A 17,211-nucleotide genomic window follows, 5' to 3' on the forward strand; every position below is an offset into this window, starting at 1 on the left:
CAGAAGGAAAATATGTTTTTACGTGTGTATTTCATTGTTTCAGACTATCGACTTGATCAGGACATACATTTTATAAAGCTGTTAAAACTCTCTCAGCAGAAAATGGAAGGTAGGTCTAATGTTTCGGGGCTTCGTTTTACTGTAGGCAGCGTACGTCTCCTAAGCATACAACTGGATTCTCAGTGCTGTGAAGAACAGCAAAAACAAACGGTATAGACAACACAATCATAAAAAATACACGTTTTAACCAAAGCTTGAAAGCTCAAATCGTTATTAATAAGAATATGTATAAACGTCATTTGGAACCCGATTAATGTTGGACACATTAATGCAGTCATTCTTTGCATAACAAGAAAAAAGTCACAGAGCAAAAGTCGCTTTCCAACGAAGACATCTGACTGCATAAATGCCACCGAAGGGAGGTAATAAATTCATCGTGGCCGAGATGTAGATGCATCTAGGGATTTGCGGAGAGCTATCGGAACTATACCCTGGAGATATCGATGATACGTTGCCCAGGGAACAGTTGATATCAGTCCTTGTTTTGCATTTTATTGCTTACATTTTGTTGCTGATTTAATTTAGTCCAATTCGATTGGGCCGTTTTATCACAACTGAAAGTGCACAAGCGTTTCGCCAACTGCTGAACATGACACCCCGCACCAAAAGCGAAGCACACATAAAAGGACTTTGGTTGACTTTGTCACAAATGTGCTGACAGTGGGATACCCATGTTAAACATCCTCATTGGTTTGAAATCTAGAACTGACATTGGTTTGGACAAGTAAAAACATCCATGAAAATACGTAGACTACTTGTTTTTTCCCAAGGTACCTTGAGCCCATCGTTAAAGGTCACATGCAACCAAAAAATCAAACTTAATTAAAATACAATAATCAATTATTCATGACATATGATATTCATTGCTGCTTGTGAAAAAAACAATAAACAAAATTGTAATCGCGATTAAAAAATATTGCACATATTTTGTGCTTGGGCTTACTTCTCTCGAAACGAAGCCCTCGGGAGATCGAACCCAGTCTTAGCGAATGAGGTGCACTCAAGTGTAACGACGACTTCCGATTGGCCGGTTCATTTGCTGATTCGCTGAGGGTTCAATGTGTGTACAGAAAGATGATTTGTTTGATGGGCATTTCAGAACTATGGCGAGTCACAAGAAAGTAAGATTCTTTATGGATAACAGCTTCTTTTTTTGTACTAGTTGAGTCATTCCAGTATGGATTCATATACCGTTGTCAAATAAATTCATATACACTAGAAGAAGTTGTTATCCAAAAAGAATGTATATAGAGACGTTGGGTTTTGTAAATATATCTTCTCGAATTTGCGTTCGATCCAATCAAATATCATCTCAGTAGAGATGGTGAACTACTGCGTGGCTGGAAACTGTCATTCGTCCAAGTAAAAAGCAGGACTTGAAACTGACAAGAGTTTGCACCACTTTCCGACAGATTCAGTCATCCAACAAATGTAGTTTGTATGCAACCCACAGACATAAAACATGTCATATGTACAAGTATCACACCTACATAATTACATAATGGGACAGACACAGGACTCGGGTGCACGAGTCATAAAACAATTTATTGTATTTAGCAGACAGGCAGGCAGACATGTAGGTGAAAATAAACCAGACATTGAGCTTTCTCTGTGGCAGAGGCTGCTTCCCACAATCAACAAGTTTTTTTATGTAAAGAGTAGATTATGTAATTGTTTGTGTATACAGCTACGCGAACCTATTCACTGTGCATGCGTTACGGGCGCAACGCAGCACAGCTGTTGAAACCACTTTTTTCTCTCAGCGCTGGGCGAAACATAGTGAATCGTTTGAACTCCAATTTCGCGGGCATCGCGTCTTTTTTCAACTTTATAGGTTGAATTGGCATTTTTGATGATTTGTTTCGGTAAGTGCATACCGAAAGGTATCAGAATCTGCAAAATTGTGTTTTATGTTGAATGTGACCTTTAACAGCAAGTTGCAGTGTGCGATGAATGATACACGAAAGCCAACAACAAATACGTGAAAAACTATAATCCAAATCGGCCCACCAACCATCACCACCTCTCGGCCATGAGCCGGTATCTCCCCACCGAGCGTCGCGAGTCCTCGAAATAGACTTGGAGTACCACCAAAAATTGCACGAATCGCACAACAGCTATGTGCTGGCTCCCAAACAGTTGATGGTGAACCAAGACTATCAACATGAGATGCTCGGAGAAATGAAGCTGACCAACGTGGAAAAACTCGTCAACAACTTGATGCACAAGACCAAGTACATGGTGCACTAGCGCATCCTTCAGCTGTAGCTGTCGCAGGGCATGGAACGTGTGAAAATACACCGAGTGCTTACGTTCGATCGATATCCTTGGATGGAGCCTTACATCAGAATGAACATGGACTTGTGAAAGCTGGCCACCAGCGACTTCAAGAAAAGCCTGTACAAGCTCATGAGCAAATCATCGATTGGTACGGTGGCGTATTAGGGCCACGGTAAAAATATTTTTTGGTGTCACTATCTCCTACGTAGGACTTAGTATCTCCTACGTAGGACTTAGTATCTCCTACGTAGGAGTTTCGAATCAAGTTTCGAGCGGACGAGAGATCTGTGTAAGTGTAAGGGGGTAGTGTGGTCTCCTCCCCACTTAGAATTCGAAACTACTTTCAGTATGTCAAGTGCCTTCAGGAATTTATTTTTTAAGTACTTTATGTGTGGTAGGAAAGTCAGATGGGAATCAAAAATCAGTCCCAAGAACTTGGCTTCCTTTACAACTTTGATGGGTGTGCCATTTAAACATAATTCTGGGTCTCTATGCGGTTTATATTTTCTACAGAAATGTATACAGTTTGTTTTGGACTTAGAAAATTTAAAACCGTTTTCAAGACACCATTTATGGATTTTATTTAGGCATAATTGTAACTGCCTCTCTATGGCATACATATTTTTACCACGACAAGAAACATTAAAATAATCCACAAACAGTGATCCATTTACTGCATCAATTAAAACTTTAGAAAGACTATTTATTTTAATACTAAATAAAGTAACAGACAAAATACTTCCTTGTGGGACACCCTGATCCAGATCGTAATGTTCAGACAGAGTTGAACCCACTCGGACTTGAAATTGCCTGTCTTTTAAAAATTGTGAGATAAAATGAGGTAAACGACCTCTCAAACCAAAATCATGTAAATCCTTCAAAATGCCATACTTCCAAGTAGTATCATATACTTTCTCCAGATCGTAGAAAATTGATACAGCGTGTTGTTTATTTACAACAGCATTCCTAACATAGGATTCTAATCGTACCAAATGATCAATAGTACTTTGGTTTTTCCGGAAACCACATTGAATATCTGTGATACGATTATTCGTTTACAAATACCAGACTAATCTATTGTTTACCATTCGTTCCATGGTTTTACAAACGCAACTGGCTAACGATTTAGGGCGGTAATTTGATGGATCAGTATGATCCCGGCCAGGCTTTGGTATGGGGATTACAATGGCATTGTGCCACGATTGAGGAAAGTTTCCTGAAATCCAAATATGGTCAAATATTTCCAAAAGTGTCAAAAGACATGTCTCAGGTAAATGTTGCAGTAATTGGTAATGAACGTTGTCATCACCAGCGGCAGTGTCATGAGCTTGCTCGAGAGCAGTATGTAGTTCATGTAATGAAAATACTTCGTGATAGTCTTCACCGTTATTAGAGTCAAAATCAGTTCTGTGTTTTTCTTGTTGATTTTTATATTTGTGAAATTCAGGTATAGAATTTGATGATGATGAATTTCTGGAAAGAGTTTCACCGATTTTATTAGCAATATCACCCTTACCAGATATCAATGTATCACCTTCTTTAAGATTTTTAACAGAGGATTTGGAACTTTTGCCTTTTATTCTTTGGACCATATTCCACACCTTAGACATGGAAATTTATGTTGGAAACGTATTTCCTCCAAGACTGGCGCTTATTTTGTTTATAAGTTCGCCGTGCCTTGGCACACGTAATTTTAACACTCTTTAAGTTATGAACTGTAGGATGTCTGCGAAAGTATTTTTCTGCTTTCTTGCTACACTGTCTTGCTTGTTTACATTCATTGTTGAACCATGGTTTACGAAGGTGAGGAATTGCAGAGGACTTAGGAATTGATTGGTCAGCGATTTCATTCAACACAGCTGAAAACAACTCTATCGGATCTGATACATTCATAAAGTGTTCTGGTATTATTTTTTCCATACACAACATTTCATATAAAGACCAATTGGCCTTATTAAAATTCCACCGTGACAAAGGGGGATCATCATCAGGTTTGATAGCTTTGAGGACAGTTGGGAAATGGTCACTTCCACAAAGGTCGTTATGAACAGACCAGTCAAATTCGTTGTAAATATTCGAATCGGCAAGAGACAGATCAAGTATAGAATAGGTTCCAGTTCCAGGATGTAAATAGGTGTATGATTCGTCATTAAAAACACACAAGCTATTATGAGATATAAAATCCTTAATAATCTGGCCTTTATGGTTTGTACTTGTACTTACCCATAGAGGGTTGTGCCCGTTCAAATCGCCCATGATGATACAGGGCTTTGGTAACTGATCATAGAGATTTTGGAGATCAGTTTGTCGGAGAACAGATGAAGGTGGAATGTACAAAGAGCACAGAGTAAACGCAATGTGCAGACTGAGGCGAATAACTACGGCTTGGAGATTGGTATTTAAATGAATATCGCTGTGAATGATGTTACGTCTAACTAATATAGTTGAACCTCCAGTCGCTTTATCCCCTGGAGGAGAAAAAGAGTGATAAAACGTGTACTGCCGTAAATCGAATGTATCAGTATACATGAGATAAGTCTCTTGGAGACTTAGTGCTGACGGTTTGAAGTCTTGAACTAACAACTGTAGTTCATTAAAGTTATTCTTGAGGCCTCTGCAGTTCCATTGTACTAGATTAGGTGAATGACTCATGGTGTTTTAATTATCTAAGAAGCGGTAACAGGAGACACTGCTCTACCTTTCGTTTTCGGAGAGTGACCACTTGTATGGCCACCAGTGCTCACACGGGGGATACTTCTGTATCCATGTCTTCAAGCAATCCATATTTAGTATGGATCTGCACTGTATTCTTGTTTTTGGCAATCTGTCAGGCTGAATTTTTGCCCGTGGCCAAACTTCTGACAGTTAAAACAACGAGTAGGGCGTGGGATAAAGAGATCAACTGCCATGGAAAAACATCCAACCTTACTAGAATGAGGTAAAACCGGGGTGTCAACAGATATGTGTTAAATGGGAACACACGATCATCTTTACGATATGTAAATCGTTTGGCCTCAATGACACCTTGACTGCAAAGCTGAGATACAATGTCTTCAACAGATTCATCTGCGAGACTTCGGTCTCTGTCATGGATTAGTCCTTTGTAAAAGTCAAGGGTCTTGTGTGCTGAACATGTAACTGGAATATCAGCTAATTTGGTTGACGTCATAAGGTTAATGGCTTGAGACTTCCTGAAACATTCAACCAAAAGACCTCCAGACCGTAACTTGGTAACATTCTTCTACTCACCAGCTTTGCCCTGCAATCCCTTTTCTAACAAAAATGGTGAGTAAGAAGAAAGGGCTCGTTCACACTTTGCTTCCAGAACAAGAAAGCATGGCCAAGTATCCCGTTCAGAATATAACAATTTAGTAACAATCTCATCTTCATCAGACTCAAGCTCAGAATCAGATTCTGAAAGTTGCCCTTTTGGTTTTTTGGATTTTGCTTACCGATAGTGAATTGTAGATTGGTTCATCAAATCTGTTCCCTGCCCACCACGGAGCGCCAACAAGGGCGATGTCATATGTGAGCGGTGTTCCAGCAAACTGACACCTAAGGGTTACAGAAATGATATACTCCAGTTAATCCGGAGGATAAACCAGATTGGCCCATGAGCCACTGCCTTCTGGGCATAAGACTCTAGGCAAATTACAAAATTGAAGTCACTCATTTGAAATTCAAATATATAATGATTAAGCCAAGACATCTGATAAACTATAAAAAGTTTCGGAAATTCATGCATGAGAGTATACATACTCAGGGCTTGGCATGACCAGCCGATTGGTTGAACCGGGCCCATTCAACCACCCGTCTAGGCGAAGTCAGGGCCAAAGTGGTGTATTGACCAACAGGAACACGGTTACAGGCCCGTATTGCTCTCAACCACCAGGATCCCTTTCTCCACCGACACAGGGCCGCAACCCACGGCAAACGGGTTGGTGGACCGAATATCCCCCCGGGTCCACTACGGGGGTGTCGGCGAGCTCTTGGCGTTACCCAGCACCCACCACGAGGAGGTGACTCGCCACGGGTGCCATGTGTGCTTTGGTTTTGGTGCGGGTGTCATGTACAGCAGTTGGCGAAATGCTTGTGCATTTTCATTTGTGGTGACACGGGCTCATCGAATTTGAATAAATTAAATCAGCAACAACATGTAAGCAATAAATGTGCAAAACAAGGACTGATATCAACTGTTCTCTGAGCAACGTATCCACGATATCTCCAGGGTACACGTTCTGACAGCTCTCCAGTATACCCAGATGCATCTACATCTCGGTCCGATGAATTTATTACCTCCCTTGGGTGGCATTTATCCAGTCAGGTGTTTATGCTGGAAAGTTAAGAGACTTCTGCTCTGTTTCTTTTTTCTTTGTTATGCAAAGAATGGGTCCTATGCACTGATGGGTCCTACATTAATCGGGTTCCAAATATTTGCGCTTTCATGTTTTGGTCAAAACATGTATTTTTATGATTGTTTTGTTTATAAAGTTTGGACCCATGAAGGCCCCGGGGTAAAATAAGACTTCAGCAACCCCTGCTTGCAAAGCAAGGCGACCGTGCGGTATCGGGTGGTCAGGCTTACTGACTTGGTTGATGCATGTCGTCGGTTCCCAGTTGCGCAGATCGATGCTCATGTTGTTCATTACTGGATTGTCTGGCCCAGACGTATAGCTGGAATACTGCTGAGTGCGGCGTAAAACTAAAGTCACTTACTCGTTTCATAAGGTTTGTGTTTGCTGTTCTTCACAGCACTGAGTGTCCAGTTACACGTCAAAGGAGACTTACACTACACACAGTAAAGTCACGCTTTATAAAGTAGATAGTCTGATCAAGTTGATAGTCTGAAACAATGATAAGAATGAAGTACACACGTACAAACATTTTTTTCTGAAAAAGAGCCGATTGTGAGATTCTGACTAATTCACAGGACTATGTTAGAACTATTTTAATCTGAAAATAAGTAACATTTGTTGTAAAGTCTAGTAACTTGACCCCTTTACAGAATGTTTTAAGGTAGTGTACTTCTGTACCCATTTGCATTGATGCTTTGCAAGAGAGCACCATTTTCAAATCAATCTTGCTGTCATGGTAGACGTCAAATTTTATTTTCTCCAGAAAGACACTTTTTCACGCATGTAATCTTAACAACTGTAAGAATTCAATTTCCTAATGTCTACCCTTACCGAGTGTCAAAGTTGAATGAGTGGTGAATGAAATCTTCAGTTTCCCACTTCACTGATTTCACTCGTCTTATAAGCAGTTCGTGTGTATACACGGCGGTCAGTTGTTGCAGGGCAGTTGTTGCAGTTGTTGCAAAGTTATTTTTACTTAAAATTGATAAAACAACACAATTAATACTTCAGCTATTTAGTACACTGAACAGTATATTATCGTTCTTGTTGTTCTACCCGCCTGGTGTTCGACACTAAGGCGTCTTGCCTTCTCCGAGCTTGTACACCATGTCATAGTGGGACGGCAATGATATCTGCATTATCATCATCATACAGCATTTACATAACGTCAGTTCCACTGCGGCTAAGTGGCGGTCTCAGAACAACTCGAGAATGAAAGGTCAAACACTGTATGTTTTCTTATAAAGGTATGTCTTTGGTTTAGATTTGAAAATCTGATGAATTGTTCATTGTCCTTTAATCAAGTTGCAGTTGATTCTGGATAGTTTATGTTGCCACCTGAAATTATCGATCCCCAAACTTGGTAATGAGCGTAAATTTTGGGACAACAAGGAGACCTAGTTTTTCATAAAGGAGACATCGATTAGGCTGATGTCCGGTGACCAGGACAGTTTGATACTTTGTAGTTTGATACAGTTGAAAACCAAAAGGGGTTGGGTTTGTGTCGGATTCTGTCTGGTATGGGAAGCCAGTGTAATCTTTGAAGAACCGGACTTATGTGAGAGTGTTTCTGTGATCTGGAGACAGGTCTAGCAGCAAACTGCTGTTAATGGATAAGGGCAATGCGTACAATAGACGAGAAAATCGATAAACTAAGTCCTGGTTTACTGTCCAACCCCGCTACTGTGTAACATGTAAAGATGCATCGCAGAAATGGTCGAAAAGCGGACAATTAGGCACACGTCTATCAATATATGCTATTTTAAAGGTCTCACAAGTATCGAAAGCTTGTGTCCACATTTCTGATGTGTGCAGGAGTCATATACGTTGTCGGAGTTCATTTGTTGTTTTTTTATTATATTGCCAAAGACCAAGTTGCTGTGCCTGAAGTATGGAAAGTTAGGTCGTAAATATTTCATATGTGTGTACTAGGCATTGTTCGATTTTCGATCATGTCACCATATTTCTCCGATGCATCTTTACATGTTATATACTAGGAATGATGGATAGTAAACAGGGACTCAGTTTATTGATTTTGTGCCCCGCAGTCGGGCCTATTTTGCGTAGAATGCATTTCTCCATACTGACTTAATATGATCATCCAGAAATAGTTGAGCGTCAAAAATAACCCCAAAGTTTCTTGCTTAAGGACTTCGGACAATGATATGACCGTCAATGTTGAAGTCTTTGGAGGAAGATGTTCAGCATCTCGCCTTGAGGTAATGATGAGAACGTCTCGATTCAGCTTCACCGGCCACAATCTGTGAAGCCCGTTTGTGATGTACCCTGTCCTGATATTGCTGGCATAGTGCTGAAACGATATAAAACTCGTTGCCTCAAGGGCCAATATGCTTTCCTTCTAACTTATCATAGATAAATGTCATTATAAATAAATAGCACAGCTGCAAAGCATATGACTGAGAACGCCAGTGGTTTGTAATATAGCCAGCCAGCAGTGTTAATCAAATCAAATATTTACTGTATATGAGGCATAAACTTTAACAGTCTGTTTCTTAGAGGAATTGCACTTTTATCATATGTAGCACAGCTGAATAGAAATAAAAGCAGATACAGGACAATTGGGGTATATACCTTTTTCGTTATATCACAACAAAATGGGCTTAAACAGTTTATTCAAATTCCATGTACTAAATAGAAGATGGTCAGACACCTCTGGTGATTTTACCTACATTGGTCCCAGTGGTTTTAGTACGTCTGGCTACATATTTGTATAATCTTGCTTGTGTTCAACTGTGACCCTAAAGCTATGTTAGCGTCTGATCACCTTCCCTTTGCAGTAGCCATTCAGCATTTTCATGAACAGAATGTGATTTTTGTCCTCCTTTGTCACATTATCCTGATATACAGGACAAAATAAGTTAGGGGTATTGGCATTTTTATGATTGATATTTTGTCGGTGTGTCAATGAATACGTAATTCTTTATACAAAATTTCAAAATGTGCACATATCCCTGACTACCTTTTCAGTATAGGTTGATATATAAATGGAGACGTGAGCACGAAGAATATATCAATGAAATCAAATGAGACTCTGTAAGTAATTGACTTTAATACATGGAACATGTCTTTAACGATGATACTGACGCGGTTCTACCTGGTAGATATATTACATTGCAAATCAGTCCCAGACACGAATAGTCAGTACTTGCTATCTTCGTGTAGAAAGAATATGAGTAAATGTACTACATATGAACATGATATGTATATTTTTATTGTAATAAATAAAGTCAGTTAAATTAAAAAGGAGCACATGGGAGAGGAGATGTTGTAGACTTACTTTATTCAGGGCTTTAGCATTTATTTATAGTGTGTGGTGTGTGTAACATACAGTATTTGTAATGCCTGTCATGTGTGTATAGTGTGTGTTATGTGGTGTGTATTGTGTCTCATATGGTGTGTATAGTGTGTGGTACATGGTGTATGTGGTGTGCAGTATGTCATGTGGCGTGTGTAGCGTGTTATATAGGGTGTGTGTAGTGTGTGATCTTTAGTGTGTGTGGTCTGTGAGTCCGTCAGATTCGTGTGCCATCTGTCATGATCCGTTTAGAGTGTTTATACGAGTGTGTAATTGTGTCTGTACCTCTTTTACACAGGACCCCAGGAACCTTTCAGCACACAATTAAACTGATGTTCAATAACATGTTTCCGGTAATCTTCATGATTGTACTGTTCTAGTCTGTGGAGCCGAATCTATACCCGCTGTATGTTTCATATCACGTTGTATCAACATGATGTTGGGGGGGGGGGGTCATATAAGGGAGGCAACTCGTACGGGAATACAGTTAAATGAACACCGTTGACAGAATGCTTACACACATAATGCTGACATGGTAAGGTGAAGTAGTGTTAAACGCCGTACTTAGGATTATGACGCTCATACATGTATGCATGTGTATGTGAGGCTGCTTGTACTAGCCCGAACTTTAATTGTCATTTTGTAATGCTAGCTCACTGAGATACGGTGTCAACATTTGGATTGTTTCTGAGGCTCAGGACGTCTGCAATTTTTAACGAGTGAAGAGTCACGTTGTATAGGGTGGTCTGTCTTCTTTGTATCTTGTCTCTGATGAAATCTTGTGAGTGGCGTGTGTTATATCGCATATCACATACAGCGTGAGTGTGATTAAGCTTTACGATGCTTTTAGGAATATTTCAGCAATATCATAGCAGGGGACATCAGGGATGGATTTGACACATTGTACCAATGCAGTGGCGGTTTTGTGGTGTGGCGTGGTGTGTATATGATATGTCATGTGTATACGAGCCGTTGGTACAATGTACCACACTATAAGAGGACATGTTATTGCTGACGAATTCCAATGCATCTTCCAATGTTCAGCCGTTACAGTAGCTAATGTCCATCAGTGCACATTACTATAATTTTCCTAACCACTATAAACTTTAAAAAACTGCTTAGCTCAATATTTGTTGCAATATATGGCTGCATTTTAAGACGAATGTGTCGTTAACTGTCATGCCGATCATGTTATTTGCAATACTGATTTTGTAAATATATGCTCTCGTACCACCGCTGGTGGTTTGTGAGAATAAAAGCCTTGATCCCTGATATACCTAGTGTCTAGTGTCTAATGTCTAATGCTGAATGCCATGTGGTATGTTTGGTTTGTGACGTGTCTGTGGTGTCATGAGATGTAATTGATGCGTCGTATTTTCATGCCATGACATGGAGAGTGCGTGGTTTGTTATGTTGCATGTGCTGCAGTCTGAGGGGGTTGTGCCATGGCATGTGGAACGTGACATCTGGCGTGCGTGATGTGGTGTTCGTGTGATTCATTTTGCGTGTGATTAATATACTGAACATCATTGAAAACGCACCACCCCTAAAATTGTGGATTTCTAAGAGCAGAAGTGAGCAATCTATGTACATTTTACATATTTGTGTAGACCAATGTTTGATAAAGAAAAGAAACAAAAAATAATCAAGCAAAACAGTGAAGATTTAATGCAGCTGACAATGAAATAAAGATGGGGTCAAAATGGAAAGTCAGTAGCGTGTATGACCCCCGTTAGCAGCAACACAAGCTGTGCAACGTCTCCTCATTGAACGGATAAGTCTCTGAATAAAGTCCTGAGGCACTGCATTCCACTCTTGCTGCAAGGCATTGTCGAGTTCCCCAAGGTTGTTGATCTGCGGACGACGTGCGAGGCGTTGGCCGATGTAATCCCACAAGTGTTCGATGGGTGACAAATCTGGTGACAATGCAGGCCAATGAAGTAGAGGAATGTTGTTGTTAGCCAGATACTGTATCGAAACACGTGCAGTGTGGGCTCGTGCATTGTCATGTTGAAATGTGTGCAGATCTTGATGCTGGCGAAAGAAGGGAACGACGTTGTTCTGAAGAATGTTGTCACGGTAGTAAACGGCATTCACTCTGCCACGACAAACAATCAGAGCGGTTCTGTGGTGATAACTTATCCCTCCCCACACCATAATGCTGTCTCCACCCCACCGATCGGTTTGCACAACACAATCCTGATGATAACGTTCACCCCGTCGACGCCATACCCGTAGACGCCCGTCAGCATTTCGCAAGTGAAAACGCGACTCGTCGGAGAACACCACACTATGCCAACGTCGTAACAACCACACACGATGCTGTTCAGCCCATTGTCGGCGTTCACGGCGATGCCAGTCAGTCAGGATGGGTCCAACGTAAGGGCGTCGACAACTTAACCCTGCCGCACGGAGACGGCGTCGGACGGAGGAAGCGCTGATCAAACCACGTCGACCCTGGACAGCGTTGGCGGTTCTGGCAGCGGGCAAGGTTCGATCCCGAATATGGCGCCGTGCAATGTCTCGATCTTGACGAGGGGTGGTAACACGTGCCTGACCTGGGCGTTGCCGGTCCCTGCTGGTTCCTGTTTGTTGGTATCTGTTAGCAAGCCTCAGAATGGTCGAATGATGACACCCAAATCGTCGTGCAATGTTTCTGATTGAAGCGCCGACCTGCAACATACCCAAGGCCTGTTCTCGTTCCTCTGGTGACAATCTTGGCATGGCGAAAAAACTTAACTTACGGTTTTGTGCCGAAGGTCATTTATACCCCTGAACAGCATGCTTTCTTCATGCAATTTGTGCCCTTCGTGTGTGATGTGCATGAATTTTGTTGTTTTCATGTGATGTGTTCGATGATGTGTTCGAACGATCCGTTTTTTACTGTAGAGCGTTATTTACGATTTAGTGTGTTATTATCAAAATTCCCACCATTAATTTTCCATTTCCAAAAGATTCTATTGCCTTATTTCAAAATTTACAGGTGGTGCGTTTTCAATGATGTTCAGTATGTTATTTAATTATGTGTCATTTTACTGATGAACCAACGCTGCATCGTCATTGCAGGGTATGTCAAATAACTCAAACCGGTTGCAGAGCTGAATTAGTTCAAATGGTCACTTTGTGTTAACATGGCTTGGATGTGTGATAGAAGGGAGGCAACTTGTAAAGGAGTACAGCTAAATACTCTCTATTCTGTTTCGCGTTTCTGTATACATTTAGTGAACAGAGAGTATTTAGCTGTATTCCTGTACACGTTACCTCCCATCTATTATACATCCAAAAACATACAACATATATATGCACCTATCCAAATACATATTAATGATGTTGCCGTTTCTTTCACTGATTCCTTTTGCCGATATGATATATAATGATTTTTATTGAGTCAAGTGAATGCGTTGGGTGCTAAGGGTGACAAGTTTATTTAGTATTTCTTTTATAATTCTTTGTAACCCTGAATGTGCTTGAAAAATGTCGATGTGAAGATGTCGCAAACAAAGGACAGCGAAGAACTATTTTTCTCCAATTCTCTTACTGGACGTCCTCCGACTCACTAAAATCAGTTCCTGCGTGATCTAGGTTAAGAAAAGGTTCTTCTCCATGGCAACAAGTAATTAATGCAAGGTTAACCAACCCAAACGTCACAGGTTACACGAAAGTATACTATGATGTACTTTGTTTATTTTTTCATCTCTTAAGTATAGTAGTCACACAAAAAGGTCATATTGTTGAGCGAGACGTGTTCATAAACACATTTAGATGTTGAGCAGGTAGAAACCAACGTCACCAGATTGAATGCTGAGACTTATCCTATCAACTTTTCCTTGAACACTAATTTACATGAGTAACATAAACATAATGATTGCTCAAGGGTAGTGACCCAACATGTGGATATGGTCAGAGCATATTGACACATTTATACCCAAAATATTATTCATCATCAGTTAAATTGCACTGTAGATAAAATGCAGTGTTATCGGTTCTGCTTTCTTGGACGAAAATATCGCAACTAAGAAATTGTTTATGACACTTCAGGCACGTGTCAAAAGGAGATTCTCATCAACAGCCTGGCAGTTGACTGAGACTATATGTAAACCCCTGACAAATACTTTCAGCATGCCCACTATCACATTTATTTGTGTCAATACCCAGTCTAAATAAACTTATCCTCAGTACTTTTCGTTACACTCCACTACTGAGTCTTACAAAAACCTTACGGGAGGTCGCGTCAGGTAACCTTTGACACTGACCAATCAGAACACAGCTTACATTCGCACATACCTTTTGAACTTTTTATCTCGAAAAGTTTCGTACCCGAACGATTCCGAATCCTATTTAGCTTACGCTCGCTTCCGGGTGATGCACACGGCGTACGTACAACCATGACAACAGGTGAAATAATTGTGTTATGTGCGGATTTTTGTTCGTGGAGAGATCTGTGTCAGTGACAGAGTAGCCGATCTCTGATTGGTTAGATCTATTTAACCGTCTCGCGTTTGATTGGACGGTCATTGGTCGCTCAAAGGTTACCTGACACGACCTTCTACGAGGTTTTGTTAGACTCAGTGGTGGAGTGTAACGAAATACACTGAGACTAAGTTTACTTTGACTGGTAAATGCCGATATTTGGCTCTGTGTCACTCGTTAATTATATGCTTTGAGTGTGTGTGGTGTTTAGTGTGGTGTGTGTCATGTGCTGTCTATTAACGTGTGTGCTGTATGTAGTGTGGTGTGTGTCATGTGCTGTCTATTAAAGTGTGTGCGGTATGCAGCGTGGTATGTGTCATGTGATGTCTGTTAAATTGTGTGTAGTGTGGTGTCAGGTGTTGTCTGTTAAAGTGTGTGTGGTATGTAGTTTGGTGCCATGTGCTGTGTGGTGTGTGTCACGTGATGTCTATGAAAGTGTGTGAGGTATGCAGTGTGGTGTGTGTCATGTGATGTGAGTGAGTGAGTGAGTGGGTGGGTTTAGTTTTATGCTGCACTCAGCAATATTCCAGGTATATGGCGGCGGTCTGTAAATAATCGAGTCTGGACCATACAACCCAGTGATCAACAGCATGAGCATCGATCTGTGCAATTGGGAACCGATGACATGTGTCAACCAAGTCACCGAGTCTGACCACCCGATCCCTTTAGTCGCTTCTTACGAGAAGCCTTTTATGGCAAGCATGGGTTGCTGAAGGCCTATTCTACCCAGGGACCTTCACTGGTCGTGATCTGATGTCGATTAAAGTGTGTGTGGTATGCAGTGAGATGTGTGTCATGGGATGTCTATTAAAGTCTATGTGGTATGCAGTGTGGTGTTTGGCATGTGGCATATCGCGACCGTGTGATTGATGTCGCGTGTCATTTAGTGTGCGTGGTAAGTCGCGCTCCTTCAGGGAAGCCGAATCGATCTGCACGACGCCATGTATCGTGTGACATTGTGTCTACATCGCTCAGCTGAATGCAAGGGAAGCTACCCGTATAGGAATAGGGCCGATTACGCGTATTATCAAGTCTGTGAGAAAGTTGTAATCTTTTTACTTAGAATATCATTGCCATCTGTGCGGGTTCCTTCCCTAACTTGATAGTTCGGCTTAATAGTATTAATGTTTGCGCAGCTCTTTGCAGGTTTTGAATATACGAGTACCCCTGAAGTACCCCTGATGGAATTTAATTCTAATTTAAGTACAATATTTGTCTGTGTATTGGTACAGTTAAAAATTTCCCGTGACAAACTATGTAAGAAATCCCCTGTGAACCAGCAAAACAGAACAAAGACAAGTCATGAACGTCCAAATTCTGTATTATTAAGGGAAAGAGAGCTAAGTCACAAGTCAATTTCACAATACAGATTTCAAATACAATACAAATGCGACACAATCTAAGGCAATGGGTCACAAAGCAACTAGCCTTTATATATATATATACGACCATCGCCAACACTGTAGAATGCTCTAGCAATGTCTCTCCCTGATATATATATATATATATATATATATATATATATATATATATATATATATATATATAAGTATATATTCAGTCATTTCCCACATACGACCATCGCCAACACTGTCGAATGCTCTAGCAATGTCTCTCCCTGAAGTCAAATAATAAAAAAAACAAGGGCAGATAATTCACGGAAACCCTGCTGCGAGAATCCTAAAAATGCGGATCATCTATAACACGAAATGTGACCCATTATAATTATTATTCAAAAGACTAAACGTTGTAACTCAATAATAATTATTACTTAATTAACAACAAAATATACAGAAAATACACATTCGTAACAGTATTCGTTTGGAGATGTTCATGTTGCCATACAGATGGTAAACAGGTTGGACGTGAAGTATACAAACAGAAGGGAGAGTATCCCAACTCAATGCGTGCCACAATACTATGACTGTCTAGCACCTTCCTTGTGGAAGTTCTGTTGTGGAATCACTGGACAGCGTTTATGTTCAGTGTAAACTCAGTGATCTTTACTATCTGGAATACTTGAACTATTACTATGGCTATTGTATCTGGCTAGGAGTTTGTCTTCAGCTGTCTGAGTGAAATGAATTATTAGCTATCTGTATGGCCTTAGTAACCGTGTTGTTCAATATGTATTTTCAGAAATCTGTATCGTATGCATACAATGACATCGGAGAGTGTTTATATTTGACGAACCTTGTCACGTCAAACGGGACAAACCATGTCAAGTGTAACTGAAAAGTTATTGAATGTCATTCAGTCACATTTGAATATGGAAACTGCTCCTGTTAGAAACACAGGAGACATTCAGAACTCATTTAGTTTTGTTGTCCCACTTGCGATGACTCCTGCATTAGCTGTTCTAACAAATGAATTGTTTTTGACTCTTCACTCTGTAATATGTAACAAGTAAACTTGCCAAACTTAAAGGTAGAAGAGCGTCAATAACTTTGCAATGTCGGACTGTTAACTGACAAAACCGAATGAATGTATACAATTACATCCACTTGAGACATACTGGATGTGTTGGTTTTTGCAAAAGCTGTGCCTGGCAATATTCAAGATATATGAATGTAAATAACATAGACACGATCGCACTATCCAGTGATAGTGTACGGAACGGCCAGTTTAAAGCTATAGTGGCTTCCAATTAAGCCTGCAACCCAAACCACTTAATCTTCACTAACGAATATAATGGCTTTTAAAAACAATCCAAAACTTGAATCAGTATCA

General features: G+C 40.5%; 1 protein-coding gene across 1 annotated transcript in view; it reads right to left on the reverse strand.

The window, feature by feature from the left end:
• The window catches only part of LOC137280981 (uncharacterized), a 228,091-nt gene that overhangs the window by 194,080 nt on the left and 16,800 nt on the right, over positions 1-17,211 (reverse strand). The window lies entirely within an intron of this gene.

This window comes from Haliotis asinina, chromosome 4, assembly GCF_037392515.1.
Source record: "Haliotis asinina isolate JCU_RB_2024 chromosome 4, JCU_Hal_asi_v2, whole genome shotgun sequence".
NCBI classification, from domain to species: Eukaryota; Metazoa; Mollusca; class Gastropoda; order Lepetellida; family Haliotidae; genus Haliotis; species Haliotis asinina.